The sequence below is a fragment of the Diceros bicornis genome, chromosome 18 (genome assembly GCF_020826845.1).
Source record: "Diceros bicornis minor isolate mBicDic1 chromosome 18, mDicBic1.mat.cur, whole genome shotgun sequence".
Lineage (NCBI taxonomy): Eukaryota > Metazoa > Chordata > Mammalia > Perissodactyla > Rhinocerotidae > Diceros > Diceros bicornis.
In genome coordinates, this window is record NC_080757.1 from 55,907,697 (window position 1) to 55,925,195 (window position 17,499).

At 44.3% G+C, this 17,499-nt stretch overlaps 1 protein-coding gene across 2 annotated transcripts in view; it reads left to right on the forward strand.

The window, feature by feature from the left end:
* Positions 1–9,798: 9,798 nt before the first annotated feature.
* TMEM94 (transmembrane protein 94) overlaps positions 9,799–17,499 on the forward strand; it is a 34,491-nt gene continuing 26,790 nt past the window's right edge. The window contains exon 1 of one of the 2 annotated variants that reach the window (XM_058561594.1): positions 9,799–9,899. The gene's annotated coding sequence lies outside the window, so the exon portion shown is untranslated. Of the gene's footprint in view, positions 9,900–13,332; positions 13,404–17,499 lie in introns of those variants that run through there. The other variant, XM_058561595.1, reaches the window with a different exon arrangement.

The window sequence follows — 17,499 nt, forward strand, 5'->3', positions numbered from 1 at the left end:
GGTTTAGGGGAGAGATTAAGACTGATATAAATGTGGGGGTCATTAGCATATTTACGGTATTTAGAACCACAGGACTGGATTCAGCCACCTAGAGAGAGACTGTAGCAGAGAAGAGAGGGGCCCTCCTCACTCCAATATGTAGGGGCTCATGAGAGGAGGAGCTAGCAAGGGAGATGGAGAAGGAATAACCAGAGAGTGGGAGATGAACCGGAACAGAATGGTGACCCAGAAGCCAGCAGAAAGCAAGTATTTCTAAGAGGGAGAGGAGAGGGCCAAGAGTAGCTGTTTATGTCCTGGGAAGCATGTCTGTTAACCTGCACGGTCCTGACTGTTCACTGACAAAGAGCACTCCTCTACAGGATGTTTTACTGTTTCTTTAATCCTCTCTATCCTATTCGACTAATGTGTCCCCTTCTACAGATGAACGAATGTTCCATTGCGCTGGGAGGAAGCTAGCTGCCTCCTCTTGTTAGCATATCTACCAGAGTAGACTCACCCAGTTTTAGAGGGCCCCTGTGACAGCTATGTAAATATAGTTTAGACACAGCAGGGACTTCCTTGGTCCTTTTAGATCTGGACAACATTAACTTAAACTCCATTCAAAAGAATTCTCTGCAGGATCTTATGTTCTCATGGTCACTTCTGGCTCCCAGCTGAACTGGTTTACTTCAGGAATTCTCCCACAATGCCACTGGTGTAGTTCCTTATCCAACAGCACTAACTGAGATGTGACATATACCCCTGCCCTTTAATTTTCACTGAACCAACCACTCACACAGGCATCTATATATATAGATATCGCTATTGAAGAGTTGAGGGAGATGCAGGAATTTACATTGTAGAAACACAAGCAACTTTAAATCCATATCAGGGAATTGTTTTCCAAAGGTCCTCTGCCATTTCCACAGTTCAGGCTCCAACCTCCCTCCACGTTGCTCAGGCTTCCTCTCTGCTCTTTCCTCTCTTTCTCATCCAACTCCAAATTTTTGGTTCACTTTTTATTGTAGAGCACTGGGGCTCATTCTCCTATTGCTTTGCTGCTTGCAGACTTAGGCTTTTGGTGGCTTCCTCTTTCCTTAAAACATTTATCAAGTGTTTTCCTAAACAAAGACAGTTTCCTCCCTATCAGGACTTTTGGTGCCACTGTTAGGACACAAACGTACATGTAAATAATCACTCTGATAATCTGTGAGGAATGAAAAAGCAGTAGGGCACCATTCATGCTCTCAGAGAGCTTAAAATTTAGTAATGAAGTGATATTTACACCTAAATTGCTAAGAAGAGGTGCAAAAATGAGTCCAGAAGGCCAGACAGAGAAGTCTGGAGTTGGTGTTTGGGAAATAAAGTGCTGGAGAAAGTTCCCTGGGTGGGGGCGGGGAGTAAGGCTGGCTGGCTGCCTGTCAGCTGGCACCTGGACCACCTCTGCTGGCTTCCTGTCTCCCCTGGCTCCTCTTTCAAGTTCATCTACAAATTCATCTTTCTTCCTCCCAAACCTGCTTCTCTCATCTCTCTATTTAAAAGTGTTGGGGGAGGAGGTGTTCTCCTTTATCTTCAGGTAATTAATAACTTTCATGGCTCCTCAGAAAATGGCCCCAACCTTCTCCAGCAGGACTTTCTCCTGCACTGCCTCCACAAAGTGCACCAAACTCTCTGACCACAACAGGCAAATGGATTAGTCTCAGTTCCCACCGATAAGCAGTGAAATATGGCTTCCACTCTGGAAGACTAAAACGGCTACTTTGCGGCATGCAGAAGACTTGGATATCCGTGAGCTGCTGTTCAGTTATTTCTGGAAAGCAAACAAAATAGAGGCCTCTCCTACATGGAATTCCAAAGATCAGTAAGATGATACACTTTTGGTGGTGTTTCACCTAAGGCTACACAGGATTTTCCCAACCTTGGCACCATTGACATTTTGGACCTTTGTTGTCGGGGCTGCCTTCTGCATTGAAGGATGTTTAGCAACATTCCTGGCCTCTACACATTAGATGCCAATAGCAGCCCCAAAATTGTCACAACCAAAATTGTCTCCAGAAATTGCTAAATGACCCTGGGGGAAAAATCACCCTCAGCTGAGAGAGGAGATTGTTTTATATACATGTATATATACATATATACCTTATTGAGGTGTAATTTAAATACACTAAAACATACAGATTTTAATGTATAGTTTGATGAGTTTTGATAAATATAAACCTATGTAACTCTCACTTTAATCAAGATATAGAACATTTGCTTTATCCCCCCAAATTTCCCTCATGCTCCTTTGAAGTCAGTCCTTACCCATCCCCCCACCCCTGTCCTACAAGTTCATATGAATGCAATCATATGGTGTGTAATCTTGTATGTCTGGCTGCTTCTTTTCAGCATCACGGCTGTGAGATCCATCCTTATTGTGATGTGTATCAGTGCTTCATTTACTTTTATTGCTGCGTAGTGTTCCTTTATATGGGTACACTACCATTTGTTTATTTCTTCTCCTGTTGATGGACGTTTGAGTTGTTTCCCATTTGGGGCGATTATGAGCAAAGTCTCTGTGTGAACATCCATTGTCACCCAGAGATTTAAGTTTTGCAAAGGGAATGCAGCCAGATGCTCTGTTTCAGGACTGCTCTTTAGGATGCCAAACAAGTGTCAGAATTGCCTTGTTCTCAGTATTTACAACAAAGTTCTCCAGGAGGACCTCTTGAGTGAATCAAAGGGCTCAAGAAAAGGCCCTCATCGGGGAGACATCGCTATGACTTGTTGCAGATATTAAAGGAGCACTTCTCCTAAAAATAGCACCCACAGCTTAGAGGCAAAAGGCTCTTACCAGCCGAAGAAGCTGAATATAGGAACTGCCCGCTCAAGAATCGACAGCTCAGATAACTTCACCAGGCCTCACATTCCAGTTACCCTCAGACACGACCCCAAATGCCAGGCCCTGTCACCAACTCCTCTTTCACAGCCTCTGGGCCATTTCCTTGTTGCTTCTTCCTCCACTGCTATCTCCCTCCAAACCTTCCTCCTGTGCTATCTGAAGCCCTTGTTTCTTTGTGAGGAAAATCTCCAACAGCCTCAGCATCTTCAAAGGACCCGCCTGCTACTCCCTTCCTTTACCTGAGAAGTGGCTTTCCCATGAAGAGGCCACTTCCCCTGCAGCTCTTGAGTGTAGGGAGTACTTCTGCCAAACCCAAGTATCTTGGGGTTGGGAAGCAGCAGCACGGTTTCCCTTGCTTTTGTGGCTCATTCTAGACCATTCCACTTCCTTCTTCACGAAAACTCCCTCTTTTGAGGTGCATGCCATCTGGCAATAATCTGTGATCTCACTTCTTTTACTCTGCTCCATGTCCTAAACATGACTCTGTATGGGTAACCCATCCAATAGCTTAGATGCTAAGTTTCTTTCCTTTTTTTTTAAATTGAGATATCCTTGACATATAACATTGTGTACATTTAAAGCATACAATGTGTTGACTTGATACATTTATATATTGCAATATGATTACCTCCATAGCGTTAGCTAACACCTCTGTCACATCACATTATCACCATTTCTTTTTTGTGCTGAGAACATTAAAGATCTAGTCTCTCAGCAACTTGCAAGTATATAATACAGTATTGTTGACTGTAATCACTAGGCTGTGCATTAGATCTCCAGAACTTATTCATCTTTTAGTTGCAAGTTAGCTGCTAAGTTTTTTGTTCTCTTAGATGCTAAGGATCCCTAACATCCCTGTTACTTCAGCCCGACTCCCATGGCCACATCCTGGACTTTGTCATTGCCTGAACAAACAAATATATTTATGAGTTGAAACATACTAAGCCCCTGCTCAACCTACAAAAGGTTATATCCACCCCACCCTGCTTACAGATTCAAGGGATCAGCTGTCAGATCCTGCAAGAGAAACAACTATGTTAAAAAAAAAAAGCAGATTGTTCAAAATAATTTCCAGTAAAGTCCAGAGGTTTGTAAGAGTTGTCCAGAGAACTCACAGATAGAGGCTGAATTATACTCCCAAAGCCCAGAGCAAAATCATTCAGAGCCCTGCTATATATACAATACTCATAGATGACAGTAAGTGCAAAATGTATTAAATCAGGTGTTTGCTCAAATACATGTTCTCAGTGAGGCCTTCTCTGGCCACCCTATCTCAAATTACCACAACCCTCAGCATTGGGGGGTATACCAGTTACCATCATTTGACACATTAATAATTTTACTTACTTGTTTATTATCTGTCAGCAACTCTCCCCCATGCCTCCAACTAAAATGTGAGCTCCATGAGGGGTGGGATTTTTATCTACTTGTTTATTGCCATATCTGCCACCCACCCATCCACACACAGCTTTGGCATTATTTCCTAAAGGTGTATTACCATGAAAAGAGATAATCAAGACGAAGAGTCGATCATTTCATAATCTTTATTACCTGCTGTCAGATTGCCCAGGAAAGATATCATAACAATGTACATTGCAATAAAAATATGTATAAACATACCAGTTTCACCACAGCCTCAGCACCATTAAATTTTATTATTTTATCTAACTGAATAGGTGAGAAACAGCACATTTGTGTTCTTTTAAATTTAACGTTCTTTGCTTATTAGTGAGATCAAAACTTTTTCCCAAAATAACAATTCCTAATATTTGGTTTCTTCTTGTGTAAACTGTCTGCTCACGTCCTTTGATCACTTGCTCCATCCTTTCAAAGAGCCTGGAAGTGCCCGTAGGTGGGTCTGAAACTTTGGCTGCAACAACAATTGATACTTATCAGCCATTTGCAGAATGTGGATCCTGACACTGTGATTTCTGGCAAGGGACTCTAATTCTGACCGTGGTGTTTAGCTCAGTCGAGTTAAAAGAATTTCAGCCCAAGGATCTTAAACAATCACCATTTCTTCCTGTCACCTTTAAACACATGATTAGGCTGAAAGGATGGTGCAATGAGCAAGGATGCTCAAGTGCGAGGGGAGAGGAGCTCCTTTCTGCTTAGATGTGATTTAGCATGTCACTCCTTGTTCAAAAACCTGAATCAGTCCTGCTGAGTTACCCATGTTTTCTGACTCACCTCTCATACTTCCACCTAGGTGAAGTGAATTACAAATAAACAAGAATGTTTTCTGGATGATGCTTTGTTTAGTACTTTGCTCTAAATTAGCCTTTTCAAGGCGCCTGGAACTGGACAGAGGTACTGACACCGTATGAGATCCAGGCTGTAGAAACCTAGGTGTCAACTCTCCCTCTTTCTCCCCAAACCTTAAGTCCAGTCAGTCACTAAATTTTCCCAAGTCTACCTGCTAAATATCTCTCGAACACATCTGGTTCTTGCCACCCAGGCTGCTACCACCTAACACAGGGGCTATGTCACTCAGATTACTGCCGAACTCCCTCTCTCGGCGTCTCAAAGCTGCTCTTGCTTCTCTACAATCCATTCTCTACTCAGCAGCCAAACTGAGTATTTTTATAAATGCCAATCAGATCGTGGCACTCTTTTGCTTCAAACCCTCCAATAGCTTTTCGAAGCATTCAGAACAAAGCTCAAAATCCTCAAGGTGGTACAGAAGACCCTGCACAAACTGCCCTCTGACTTCTTCCACTTTGTCTCTTACCACTCTGCCCTTCCTCTTTCCTGCTCCAGTCATGTAGGAATCTGCTTTAGTTCCTCAGTCTCATACCCTCCTTCCTCAGGGCCTTTGCACATGCCACCGCCTCCATCTGCAATGTTTGTCCTCATTCCCTTCGCCTGGCTAACTTGTAGTCATTCTTCAGATTTCAGCTCAAACATCACTTCTTCAGGAAAGCCTTCCCCAGCCACCTAAGATTAGGTCACCAGGATCCCATTTGCAGCACTTTGCACACTTGTGATAATATAATTATTTATTTGTTTAAGGTCTTGTCTCTTCTATTAGAATACTGACTTGAGGGCAGGGATCCTCTCAGTTTTGTTCCCACATGCCCAGCATCCAGCCTTGGGCTGGCACATACAAGGGACTTAGTAAACATGTGCTGATTGATAGGCAGGTAGGCCTACACAGCATGATGTCGGTCAGTTTTGAAGGGGTTTATTCCAGGCCAGTTTAACAACTCTGAAACATCTTTCTTAAAGTTACAGGACATTGAATTCTTTAGCTGTATCTCTTAAATATTCCACAGGGTCACAAAATGAATGAAGCAGGGATTCTCTGTTGACTGTATAGCTAAGGTGAAGTCACTGGGTGTTACTACACTGGCTAGTATGGCAGCGACATAACATCACGGAAGGAGAGGGAGCCTCTTGCTGGTTGATTCATTAACTATTTGGCAGGGGAGTGTCACATAGACCAGACCATTTAATGTTGAAAGTCTTCTCCTCTTCCTCCTCTTTCTTCCTCTTTTTCTTCCTTCTCCCCTCTCCTTCTCTTTTCCCTCTACCGCCGCCCTTCTTTCGTTTTAAGGAGAGATGAGAACTATGAATATTTATACAGCTGGGGGAAAAGATCCAATGGAAAGGAAGCAACTAAATATGCTAGAGAGAGAGGATAATTGGGCACCAGCTCATTTATTCAACAAACATTTATCAGACATCTCCTGTGTGCCATGTACTTTGTTAATCAATAGTGACACAAAGATGAATAAGACACAGTCCTTAGGCTCAAGGGGCTCACAGGAAGAGAATGACACATAAATAGATAATGCTATTAACTATATAAAGCCTAGCGATTGGGGCCGGCCCCGTGGCTTAGTGGTTAAGTGCGCGCACTCCGCTGCTGGCGGCCCGGGGTTCGGATCCCGGGCATGCACCGACACACCGCTTCTCCGGCCATGCTGAGGCCGCGTCCCACATACAGCAACTAGAAGGATGTGCAGCTATGACATACAACTATGTACTGGGGCTTTGGGGAAAGAAAAGGAGGAGGATTGACAATAGATGTTAGCTCAGAGCTGGTCTTCCTCAGCAAAAAGAGGAGCATTAGCACGGATGTTAGCTCAGGGCTGATCTTCCTCACAAAAAATAAATAAATAAATAAATAAAGCCTAGTGATGGATATGTCCAGTCTCTATACGGAATCATACACAAAGAAACATTAGTTGGCATCCAAAAATAATTGCAAAGCAACTTCAAATTTTATTGTAGTCTCTGGAGAAAATGCCAAAAGGGGAATTACATAAATGATTTACAAGAAACCTTCTTAAAACCCTATTCTTCATTTCTTTTTCCCTCCTCCTGTCTGCTAAGGATTCTGTCTTTACTTGTTAGGTTCCCAGATCATTGTACAGTGTCAGAATAATGGAGGTATTTCACCTGTTCACTGAAGGTATTTCTCACTCTGCCCTAAAGCTTCTCTTTTCCTTCCCTCCAAACTGCCCCCAACTCTTCCCTAATCCACACCATCCTGGCTCTTCTCTCTTCACTTTCTCCTGTCCTCTTTTAAAGCCCACCTGCTCTCATCTACTGGTAACCCCAATCCTACCCAAAGTAAACCAAATCACTCAAGGCTTGGCCCTTCTCAGTCCCACCATTCCGCTGTTACTCTGTGGGCAATGATCTGGGAACCTAACAGGCACAGACACAACCCTCCTTAGCAGGCAGGAGGAGAGAAAGAGATGTGGATACTAATGTATAATTAATATTATTTTCCGGTCAAAGATATAAAACAGTGTGGTAAATGAGTGATACAGTTATCTACAGAGAATTATGCGAAAACAGAGCAGGGACAAGCCAAGGATATGGTGTTAGCCAGGAAGAAAGGAGGTGAGAAGGGCACTTCAGGCACAGCGAACAGCATAAGCTAAGCCTAGACATGAGGAAGAGTGTGTGAAGCTGGGGCAGGGAAGGGACTGAGGATACAGATGGGGAGAGGAAGAGGAGTATCTGCTTCTTGGAGGAGTGTTGAGAGGGAAATAGAAGCAGACGAAGTAGATGAGAAATCCCCACCAGCAGGCCTTGGTCTTCTCATCAAGGTTATCTTGGTAGGGAGACAGGGGAGGCTACAGAAAAATAAAGGATTGGCACTGCTGCCTGGGGTTGCTAGACAACCAACAAGACATGGCCACAGGGATCTCTGAGCGGCAAAAAGGCTAGCCAGGGTGAACTCAGAGTGGGTGCGTTGGCATGTTATGGCTTGAGTGATTTGATTTACTTCTTTGGCAAAGTTTTATGGCTGGGGAGACTGACAGAGGGGATGGTCAGAGGGTGAAGGACTGCAGCACAGCCCCTGAAACTGGTAGGCACTCACTTCAAGTTTGTGGAGTGATATTCATAAAAACCAAATGGAGCAGAGAAACAAGTGTGGCCAGAGGGGACGGGGGTACAAGGTGGAGCAGGGCAGGATGACTGTTACATTTGTTAACCTTCCAAATGCAGCCATGTAAACTTTCTGGGAGGAAGTGGAAAGCCATAAGATAGAGGCAATTGAATAGTTCAATTCAGCAAACATTTACTGGGTACAAGGCTCTGAGTAAGATGTTGTGGCGACTGCCAGGATAAGCCAGCTGTCTTCAGGGAGCCTGAGGTCTTATAAAAATAATGCTGTACAAAGCATACTTTTGTAAAGGCAGCAATGGAGACACAAAGAAAAGAGGCACAGTGCTATATAGACAGAGTTTCAATGACTAAAAATCAGGGAAGGCTTTTGGGAAGGTAGTGTTTGAGGTGGGCCTTTAGGATGGGCATGTATTCGAACGTTAGCTTTATTGGTAGGAAGGAACCTTCAAAGCACAGGGAGCCTCTTAGGCAAGGCAGCAGAGATGGGAGGATCCCAGATGCGTTTAGTGGATGGTGGCGAATCTATGTGGTTGCAGTAGTTTGGCCGGTGGGGAGTTAAGCCTGGAAATGTATGTCTGAGCTGATTTATGAGGGGCTTTGAACATCAGGCAGAGAGATTTGGACTTCTCTTTGCAAAGATAAACTGCAGAAGATTTTTGTGTGCAGGAAAGTGACATGAGTCTACCAGCGTTTTAGGCAACGGCTATATCATTTCAAACATACAAGACTAGGCACTGAAATGGCACCTTCTTGTCCAGCTAAGAAGAAAGAGAGATTTTAATTATAAAATTAAATTCATTAATAGGGAGAAGGGGCTCTTACTTCCCAGGGCCAGCCATGGCCCTCTTCCAATTTTATAAACATTAAAAAACAAAAACTCAAGTCTCCAGACCTAGATCTCCGGGAAAGCAGAAGTAAATACTGACACAGGCTTGCTTTGTTTTCCCAAGAGAGGTCTCCCAGACGATTTCTCTAATTATCTAGGAAAAAAATTTAACTTGTTTTTCCCTTTAGAGTTCAGCCGAGCTGGGGGGAAAACTGCAGTATTACCTTAGATTCTCCAGCTTTGGTTTGGGCACAGTATTAGTCCCTGAGGGACTCCCTCGAAGGTCTCTGAGCAAAGTGTCTCTAAACACTTGTTCCCAGCAACAAGGAGGAAGCTTAGAAGAAGTAGGAGACACAGGCGCTCTGCAAAAGGTTTATTTAAAAAAGAAAGAAAAAAGGCAGGGAGGGAGCTCTGTTCATGTTTTTAGGATAATTCTGTAAGAAAACTAATCAAAGTGGAAGCCGTGCCCTGGCCTCTGGTAAGACACTCTGGACCAGTAAGGGCCTGAGCATTACGCGCAAGGATAGACACTGGTTGCACGGTCTCGCGCCGGCATCACTTGGCACTTAATTCCGCCAGGCTCCCAGAGGGGCGGTTGCAGCTGCAGCCTTGCGCGCCGCGCAGCCAATAAGAAGCCAAAAACTTCCACTCGTCTGGGATTTCAGCCAATCGGCGCTTAGAACTTTAGCTTGCCTGCCGGCGCCTCGTTGCCACAGAAGGGAGGCAAGCCCCTTTAGAGTTGCCAGTAACGGACATGGCTGCAGTCCCTGGAGGAGGGGACGTGAACTGAGGAGGGGGCTGGGAGGGGAGAGGACGCGGGAGAGGAAGACAAGCCCCGGGGCCCCGGTAAGTACGAGAAGGCTCGTGGCCGGGAGCAAGTGGGAGTGGGGCTCCGCCTTCTGCGTCCTCTGGATTTTTGGTCGAGGCGAGGGGAGTCTGGGGTCTGCACTCAGGGATTGGCTTTGGGGGATCCTTTCGAGGGGGAGTCAAGGGACTGGCCCTTGCCTCCAGCTCTTGGCCGTTTCCTTCCCCCGGGTGCTCACACTTGCCCTCGGCCCTGGCTTGGCCCCTTGGGGGTCGTGCGTCAGAAATCGAAGCCTCCCGCCAACAAAGAATCCCTGCCCCAGGTTTGTCGTGGCTGGGCCCTGGCCCAGAGGGCTTCCAACGCTGATGTCCACTGTATTTATAGACCTCTGTGAGTCCCCATCCTCAGTTCAGACCGTTGTATCTCCTGCGCGCGCTCTCAGCTGCTGCCCGGCCCTCGTGCTGACCGTGTCCCCCGTGCCCAGGTGGATGGAGCCGAGGGGCTTCTCACCCTGAGCAGCGACCTTGCAGTTTGGAGCGTGCCGTGCTTTTTGTTGTCCTTCCGTCTTTCTAGAATCCTTTCAAGACTCCTGAGAAACAACCATACGAATACAATACTTGCCATCCTCTAAACTGATTTCTGTGCTGTGCCCTCATTCCTCTGCCGCACACCCCTCAAGTCCAGTCTTACAGTCCTCGCGTGCCAGGGTGTGAGCCCCTGCCCGGTGACAGGTGCCCGGTGCCCGATGCGAGGCAAACCCTGCTCCTCTTTCATTGGTGTGTAACCACAGGCTGCACTTTGGCATGGTCATTGACTTGGTCACGTGCTGCTACATGCCACCCTCTCTTCCCAGTTTTCGTGTCTCTCCAGGGGAAAAAAGCAGAGCGCTCTCTCCTGAATCTTTTCCTTCTAGAATGTGATTTTGGGCATTGGAGGAGATGATAGTTTTCTCATCTTTTATCCAGGAGACTCACCTTTAGTGACATAGTTCAGTTATTCCCAGGGTACTCTTAGAAGATGGAAGTGGGGAGGGGGTAGTTTTTACATTTTTATTTTACAGATGTGGAGACTGTTGACAGGGGCAAAGGGGCAGGGCCAGGGTCACCTAGAGCCAGGACTGGAACTCTGAAGTCCAGGTTTTTAAGTTCTTTACCCACTAGAGCCAGTTGTTTCCTAGGTGTGATCTGAGGAAATGAAGTTCCCTAACTTCTCTAAGCCTCCTGCAGGGTGGTTGTGAACAATAAATGAGATGGTGTATATATAGGATCTTTATAGATAGGTATATATAGCATGGCGTCTAGCGCTTACCAGATTCTTTTTTTTTTGCTGAGGAAGATTTACCCTGAGCTAACATCTGCTGCCAATCTTCCTCTTTTTTTTTTTTGTATGTGAGCTGCCAACACAGCATGGCCACTGACAGACAAGTGGTGTAGGTCCACGCCTGGCAACCAGGCTGGGCCAAAAAAACAGAGTGTGCTGAACTTAACCACTAGGCCACCAAGGCTCACCCTACCAGGTTCTTAATCCATTCTTGCATTCCTTAATTTTAAGTAACCAGCAGGTAGTTCACTGGCTAATTTCTTGCATTAGTATTTTTTGTGGTCTCTCTTTGTATTTTGGGGCATACATGATTACAGTGATTCTCAGTTGAGAGGGCAGGAAGGGCTGGAGTCAGGGCAAGGTAGCCTTTTCCTCTGTCTTTTGGCAACCAGTGTAGTGTCATTAGAGATGTTATTAATGGGAATGTGTTGTGTATGAGAACAGTGTGGAGGCAGAAAAAGGTTGAGAACCACTGAAGAAAGAAGAAATACCACTGTGGTATGTCTTTATGATAATCTTGGCAAAAGGAGGGCCAATCTTAATATTCTGAGGTAGTTTTTTTTTTTTTTTTTTGCGAGGAAGATCAGCACTGAGCTAACATCCGATGCCAAACCTCCTCTTTTTTTCCTGAGGAAGACTGGCCCTGAGCTAACACCCGTGTCCATCTTCCTCTACTTTTATATGGGACACCACCACACCATGGCTCTACAAGCAGTATGTCGGTGCGCGCCCGGGATCTGAACTGGCAAACCCCGGGCTGCCGCAGCCCAGCGCGAGCACTTAACCGCTTGCGCCACCGGGCCGGCCCTGAGGTAGTTTTAATTAATTTTTTTAAACAATGGTATAGGTTCGTTTATCTAGAGAGTCAAATAAAAGTGATCCATGGAATAAAAAAGTTTGAAAATCACTGTAAAGATCAGAACACATCAGAACCTATACTATCATTAACCCTGGGACAGGGGGCAGCATGTTCAAATAAAACCCACAAATACTCTGCCAGTCTTGTTTTAGCAGCTATGTTAGCTTTCACTTCCTCGCTCACTGGTTCTTTTTGTCAGAACTTCAAATAGGGATACTGGCAGATCCAATGGAGTAGTGCATTGACCAGGGAGGTGAAGTATAAACCACCCCTTTGATAATCAGTTGCCAAATAATTGAGAGTTAACTGCCCTTGAACCCCCACCCTCGCCCCGCCCCTTGTTTGTGGTGACCCGACATCAGAAGATTAGACTGGGAGAGCCAGGGCTGGAAGAAAAACAGAAAGTCCTTCACATTTCTATTTTGAGAAGTTGCTAGGGAGTGCCAGCTCCAAGTGTTGAGAATCAGCCTTTTGGAAAGCTTAACTCCTGCAGAACTAATGAGAAAGGAAGGTTGAAATCCTTCAGTTCCTCCCCACTGCTCTTTCCTTGATGTTGGGCTTGGGAAACAGTTTCTACAGGGAGAGGGAGGAGTGCTAATGTAAACATTACCTACACCCAAGGGTTTATTGAACCTCACCCCTGGTGAGTGGAGTATGAGCTCCTACGGTAGCAGTCCGAGTTGGGAAGACAGCCTTTAGATCCATTCCTGGTGTTCAGTGAGAAGGTTCCAGCTCATGGTTGGCACTTCTCCGCTGGTATATGTGTGTCAGTATTTTTTTATTTTGTTATTGTGTCAATATTGTCTCACGGGAGAGTCTTTCTTTACCTAAAAGATAGGTTCCTTCAGAACTATTGTTTGAACCCTGGTTTCTGAGCAGGCCTGGATTTGTTTATAGGAGCACAGGTGAACTAAAGGGTAGGCCACGGCTGCAGCAGGAATGTTTTTCTTCTAAGGGACCCACCAGCCAGAATGTGTGGTTTGGTGATCAGGGGTTTGTGTAATAATAAGCTTGGCCTGTGGCTGCTGAGACAGTAGTAAACAGTATGGGTCACATGACATGGCAGGTAGAGTCAGAGCCAGATTTAGACCCAGCATGAGGCCTACATCTCACACTGATTGCTTTGGGTTTTACCGGCTCCGAAGGCCAAAAGTGATGGGAGGAGTGAGGGGTGCCCAAGGGAAGGAGACCTTTTAAGAGCAGCCTTTGGAAAACCAGAAATCTTAGTGTAATTATATGAACCCAGTTTTCTTAATTTCAGGATCTTCTTGAAAAAGAGATTCATGATATCTTCCTTAGTAGAGAAGTAAACAGAAAAATACTGGGAAACACTTGGAAAAGATATATACTGAAGAGAGACTCAAAGGTGTGTTTAAAAGAGCATAAATATTCCTAAAGTTGACATGGAACCCAAGGGGGGAATATTGCATAGTAACATAAGGCAGAGTTTATTGTGAAATCAGAATCAGAAGTTGCTGATTTTTTTTTTATTGTGGTAAAATATACTTAACATAAAATTTACCATTTTAACCAGCTCTGTGGCATAAGTCCATTCACAATGTTATGCAACCACCACCACCATCTACCTCATCTTCCCAAACTGGAACTCTGTCACCATTAAACAGTAACCCCCTATTCCTCCCCTGACCCCAGTCCCTGGCACCCAGCCTTCTACTTTCTATCTTTATGAATTTGACTACTCTAGGAACCTCAAATAAGAGGAATCATACAATATTTGTTCTTTTGTGATTGACTTATTTCACTTAATGTAAGGTCTTCAAAGTTCATCCATGTTGTAGAATGTGTCAGAATTTTCCCCCTTTTTAAGGGTGAATAATATTCCATTGTAAGTACAGACCACATTTTGTTTAGCCATTCATCTGTTGGTGGACACTTGGGTTGCTTCCACCTTTTGGCTATTGTGAATAATGCTGCTATGAGCATGGGTGTACAAATGTCTGTTTGAGTCCCTGTTTCAACTTCTTTTGGGTATATACACAGAAGTGAGAGGTTCCTGATTTTTTAAAGGTATATTTGATAGTACATTCACATGGTTTGAAAACCAAAAGGCACAAAGTATATACAGTGAAAATTCTCCCACCCACTCCTGTCCCCAGGACCTCGGTTCCAGTTTATTAATTTCTTCTTTTGTGAGTTATGCTTTTGGTGTTGAATCTAAGAAATCTAACCCAAAGTCACAAAGATTTTTTCCTATCTTTTTTTTTTTCCCCCCAAAGCCCCAGTAGATAGTTGTATGTCATAGCTGCACATCCTTCTAGTTGCTGTATGTGGGACGCGGCCTCAGCATGGCCGGAGAAGCGGCCCGAACCCGGGCCGCCAGCAGCGGAGCGCACGCACTTAACCACTAAGCCACGGGGCCGGCCCTCCTATCTTTTCTTCTAGGGTTTTTTTTGTGTTTGTGTGTGAGGAAGATTAGCCTGAGCTAACATACGTTGCCAGTCCTCCTCTTTTTTCTGAGGAAGATCGGCCCTGTGCTAACATCCGTGCCCATCTTGCTCTGCTTTATATGGGATGCCGCCACAGCATGGCTTGACAAGTGGTGCGTTGGTCTGCACCTGGGATCCGAACCTGCGAACCCTGGGCTGCTGAAGTGGAGCATGTGAGCTTAAATGCTGTGTGAGCTTAATCGCTGTGCCACCAGGCCAGCCCCTGTTCTAGCAGTTTTATAGTTTAATTTTTATATGTGGTACAAGCTGTATTTCCACGTTCTTTTTTTTTTTTTTTTGGCGTCTGAATCCTCAATTGTTCCAGCTCAATTTGTTGAAAATACTATCTTTTCTTCACTGAATTGTCTTCGCACCTTTCTTGAAAATCAATTGACCATATATGTCTGGATCTATTTCTAGACCCTGTATTACCAGGCCAATACCACACTACCTTGATTACTGAAGCTTTATAAACCTTAAAGTCAGGTGGGGAAAGTCTTCCAACTTTCTCTTGGGGTAGTCTAATTTGAATGTCTCTTATGAGTGGAGTTGAACATCTTTTCATATGTAAAAGCTACTGGATTTCTTGATTTCATAGTCTCTGAGGGCTAGAAGAGACCACACCAAGTCATCTCTTTCTTATTTGCTACCTGATGTATTTATTATCTCCATAATTTCCCAGCCTCTTCCTGGATCCCACTAGTGATGGGAGCTCATTGCCTCTCAGGGCAGCCTATTCCGTTTGTTTTATACAGTTCTAATTATGTAAAAGATATTGCTCATATGGAGTCCCAATGTGCCTCCCTATAGCTTCTTTCCCCTAATCTAGGCCCTGTTTTTTGGAACCTGCCGGAGTAAGCCTGGCTCTTCTTCCACCTGGCAGCCATCATGCCCTTCTAGCCCTGCTCTCACCCCGTGTGTTTTTGATGTACTGGCTACACCAAAGCATCTTCACTTCTTTCCACCATCTCTCATGTCATAATTTCTCCAGCCTGGTTGCTGCTTTCTGGAAGCCTTCCACTTTTGTCAGTGTCCTTTTAGGTGTGTGATGCACCAATGAACAAAATATTCCAGATGTGCTCTGACGTGTACAGGAATTAGACTTACCTCTCTCTTTTTGGAGACATGGCATGTCTGTTAATGCATCCAAAATGTGAATGAACATTGGGCGGCCATGTCACTTGTATTAAAATTGCATTTAACTAAGCCATTTATAGTAGTTTTATACAGTAGCTTTTGAACCTAAGCACAGGACTTACTATTGAATCTGTTTCAGTTAAATTGAACCTATTAGATTTGGCCCATCATTACAGCCTATTGAAATCTTCTTGAATCTTGACTTTGATCTCCTTTCCAGGTTTATACTATCCAAGAATTTGATTAGCATACCATCTGTTTCCTCACCCAAGTCATTGATAAAAGTATTGACTATGACACCACCAAGGATAGAACCCTGAGGCTTGATATTAAAAACCTCCCTCCAGCTGAACATCAGTCCATCAATTACTACCCTTTGGGCACAGCTGTTCAACTGAATACAAGTCCACCAAATTGTGTTTTTGGTGTGTTGGATGTGGCTAGGGTGCAAGCACAGCTAATGAAGGTTGTATTAGAAAGGATAAGAAGGACAGCCAACTCCTTACCTCACCCTCAACCTGAACCTTGGGCACCCGCTTAGCTCTTTTTAGTGCTGGTTCTGAGCTTTGCAGCAGGGAGCCTCCATCGCTTTGTTTTCATGGCTACTATGCCACCTTTGTCTAGATACTTGTCATGGCAAACCAAGATTATTGTTATCTTCTTCTAACTCTTCTGCCTGTAATTTTTTTCCCTTCCCACTATGATCCATTCTCTACCATCCTAAAATACTGGGACCACTCAGAAACCTTCAGTGACTCCTCAGGGTCTCTTTGTTTTGGCCTTTGAGGGCTTCTGCATTTCGGCCCCTGATTCCCTGTCCTACGTGGCCCTTCATTTCCTTACTCTTACCCAGTCAGGCCTTCAGCTCTAACCAAACAGGTCAGATCCACGTCTTTCAAAAAGGCTTCTGCATTTTTTCCTTGGTGCCTTTGTTGGGACTTCTAGTTCTTGCTTGGGTTGCTCTCCCTCTTCTCACTCCTAGGCACCTGTTTGCAATTCTCATTCAATACCAACTTGAATTTTAGTTATCTTTTTTCATAATAGCCCCAAACTGGCTATGTTATCAATCCCTCTAGGGAAGGGACTGTATCTTATACTTCTTTGAAAACAGGACCATTCCTTACACTTATTAAATATATACAGTTATTACACACAGTAGGCACTTGATAAATGTTTTTTTCCTTCTTTGTCTCTTGTCTTTTATATCCACCCAATCCTGCATGTGCTAGGCAGTGTAGAGCTTGGTTGAGCTGATTTAGTTGGATCTCCGATCCCACCTTACTTTTTAAAATCAAGTCGATTGAGGCAATATTTACACACAATACAATGGACCTATTTAAGTATATAGTTCAAAGAATTTTGACAAATGTGAATACCCCTGTAACCACCACCCACAATTAGGATATTGAACAAGGGATCCCTGTGCCCTTTGCAGTCAACCCCTCCCCCTGCCCCAGGCAACTCTTGATCTGCTTACTGTCACTATGGATTAGTTTTGCCTGTTCGGAATTTTATGTAAATGGAATCATACATTAAGTACTCTTTTGTGTCTGAGTCCTTTCATTCAGCAAATGTATTTGCGATTCAGCCATGTTGTTGTGTGTATCAGTACTTCATTCTGTTTTGTATGGATATACCAGTTTATCCGTTCACCTGTGAATGGACATTGGATTGTCTCCAGTTTTGGGCTATTTTGAATAAAGCTGCTATGAACAATTCTTTTTGAGGACATATGTTTTCGTTCCTGGGTCATATAGTAAGTGTATACTTAACTTTATGAGAAACTGCCAAAATGTTTTTCAAAGTGGTTGTACCATGTTACATTCTCACCAGCACTTTGAGTTCATATCCTCACCAACATTAGGTATTGTCAGTCTT